Source organism: Ovis aries, chromosome 6 (assembly GCF_016772045.2).
Source record: "Ovis aries strain OAR_USU_Benz2616 breed Rambouillet chromosome 6, ARS-UI_Ramb_v3.0, whole genome shotgun sequence".
Taxonomy (NCBI): Eukaryota; Metazoa; Chordata; class Mammalia; order Artiodactyla; family Bovidae; genus Ovis; species Ovis aries.
Window position 1 is genome coordinate 9,077,093 of NC_056059.1, and position 3,168 is coordinate 9,080,260.

The window sequence follows — 3,168 nt, forward strand, 5'->3', positions numbered from 1 at the left end:
ATATGATTGAAGAAAATGACCACAACATAATGAATATCTCCAATATGAATATCTCACAGCTAACACAATATTCAATGGTGAAACACTGAAAGGTTTTTGTCTAAGATCAGAAACAAGACAAGGATGCTCACTCTTGCCAGTTCTATTCCATCTACTATGAAAATTCCCAAAGAGAGAAATTAGGCAGTACCAAGAAATAAAATATATCCAAACTGGAAAAGAATTAAACTTTTTCTGTTCAGAGATGACATAATATATGAAGAAAACCCTTAAAAAATGCATTGGCATTTGGTGGAGATTTCTTTGATTCTGTAGATCACTTTGCATAGAATAGTCACTTTAACTTTTTTTTTTTTTTTTTTTTAAGCAACAGAAAACTCCATTCTAAAATTCTTTAGGAATCTTTGAAAACAGAGTAGCCAAAATAGTCTTGAAAAAGAACAAAGTTGAAGGCCTCATACTTCCTAATTCTAAAACATATTACAGAGTTACAGTAATCAAAAGAGTATATTATTTGCTTAAAACAGATATGCATGTGTATGTGTGTGTAGATATTATACATACAGGGAGAGACCAATGTGGCAAAATGAAGAGCCCAGAAATAAACACACGTATACATGTTAATGTGATTTCATGTTACTTGTTTTTACCACAATTAAAAAAAAATCAAAATTGCCCTCCAGATGGTAGGAAAGATTGGTAAAGTACAAATTAAAAATGTATTTAACTCCTCAAAATTGTTTTTAAAGTATACATTTAGGCTAAGAGTCGGAGACACTATCCACTTCCATCTGTCGCGTAGACCCTGCCGGAGCCGCTGCCGCTATGGATGATCGGGAGGATCTGGTGTCCCAGGCGAAGCTGGCCGAGCAGGCTGAGCGATAGGACGAAATGGTGGAGTCAATGAAGAAAGTAGCAGGGATGGATGTGGAGTTGACAGTTGAAGAAAGAAACCTCCTATCTGTTGCATATAAAAGAGTGATTGGAGCTAGAAGAGCTTCCTGGAGAATAATCAGCAGCATTGAACAGAAAGAAGAAAACAAGGGAGGAGAAGACAAACTGAAAATGATTCGGGAACATTGGCAAATGGTTGAGACTGAGCAAAAGTTAATCTGTTGTGACATTCTGGATGTACTGGACAACAACCTCATTCCAGCAGCTAACACTGGCGAGTCCAAGGTTTTCTATTATAAAATGAAAGCGGACTACCACAGGTATCTGGCTGAATTTGCCACAGGGAATGACAGGAAGGAGGCTGCGGAGAACAGCCTAGTGGCTTATAAAGCTGCCAGTGATACTGCAATGACAGAACTTCCACCAACACATCCCATTCGCTTAGGTCTTGCTCTCAATTTTTCTGTATTCTACTACGAAATTCTTAATTCCCCTGACCATGCCTGCAGGTTGGCAAAAGCAGCTTTTGATGATGCAATTGCAGAACTGGACACGCTGAGTGAAGAAAGCTATAAGGACTCTACACTTATCATGCAGTTGTTACGTGATAATCTGACACTATGGACTTCAGACATGCAGGCTGATGGTGAAGAGCAGAATAAAGAAGCGCTGCAGGATGTGGAAGATGAAAATCAGTGAGACATAAAAGCCAACAAGAGAAAGCATCTCTGACCACCCTAGACCTTCCCATCCCACCCCTCTTGGAAATTCCCCCATTGTCACTGAGAACCACTAAATCTGACTTTTACATTTGGTCTCAGAATTTAGGTTCCTGCCTTGTTGTTTTGTTTTTTTTTTTTTTTTTAAACAGTTTTCAAAAGTTCTTAAAGGCAAGAGTGAATTTCTGTGGATTTTACTGGTCCCAGCTTTTAGGTTCTTTAAGAACACTATCGGGACTGCATAGAGGCTTTTTCAGCATTACTGTATTGTCTCCTGGCAGATGTGGCAAGATCACCATTAGAAACGGAAATTACATTCGAAAGCCATTAGAATTTTACATGATGCAAGCATCTAAGAGAAAGGTCAATCACACTATATTGGTGTATGTGGTATCATTTTCCCTTTTTCTAATTGTTTAAATTGAATTTTATACCAATGTTTAAACTTAATTGGATGTTAGCTTGAGGTGGTAAAAGGTTTTTTGGAAAGTTTGTTGTAATGGTTTTGCTGTAAAAAAGTGTTTCAAACTCTGCTGAAATGTTGCTGAAAAGCATGGTGTTGGTAACAGTTCAACAATCCGTGGCTGCTCATTCTTGCCTACTTTTACTCTTCCTCTCAAGCAGGTTAGCATTGAAGGTGGTATGGAAAAGCCTGCATGCGTGTTCAATTCTTTATTTCTTTTCCTCCCCTCTCCCCCTGGGCCCCTCCCCTCCCCCTCCTTCGCTGGCTCAACCTCTTTTGTTCAGTATGTGTAACTTGAAGCTAATTTGTACTACTAGATATCTGACTGGAGCCACAGATACAGAATCTGTATTGTTCTTACTGAAACACAGCATGGATTAACATTAAACTTAAATAAAACAAACCTAAATTAAAAATGCCAAAAAATTATACATTTACCATTCATAGTGCCAGATACATATAAAACCGTATTTTTAAAATATGAAACACAACTAACTCTTGAAGTAAATCTGCTAATAGAAACATTTTCTTGTAACTAATAACCAGATGCCTTGAATTAAATATCATGCAATGCCCATATGTTTTGCATCAAATATAACTATTTTTATATATTTCTGAATCAACATTTCTCTTTTAAAAATTCTAGAAGGGATTTTACATCAGAATTATCATAATTATCTCTATCTCAGTAAACAGAAATATATGCCATATCCTCACATTAATGTTCCCATTTTTAAAACTGAATAAGAATATATGTTAACCAGCATCTGGATGAAGCACTCTATCCTACATTTCAAGTTCCGGTATTTCCCATTTTACTTGTATATTTTCCCTATACTCTTCTCTTCAGTACTGCTATCTTCTCATGCGGCTATTTTACCTTCATCTTTCATTCTTTCAGGATTTCACCCATGAGCAATTAAAAGCTCATCCTTCAAATGGATAACGACTCCCATAAATACAAGCACACACAATTACATACAGTCTGTACATCTCTCTTTAGTTGTTAACTCAAATAATGATATCCTTCTCTTTAAGGCTTCAGAAGCACCTCAAAAACTCTCATATTTAATTCTTTAGGGAATAGAGTCC

The 3,168-nt window shown here is 36.7% G+C and overlaps 1 pseudogene; it reads left to right on the plus strand.

The window, feature by feature from the left end:
* Positions 1-800: 800 nt before the first annotated feature.
* On the plus strand, positions 801-1,698 carry LOC101112318 (14-3-3 protein epsilon-like; annotated as a pseudogene).
* Positions 1,699-3,168: the final 1,470 nt, after the last annotated feature.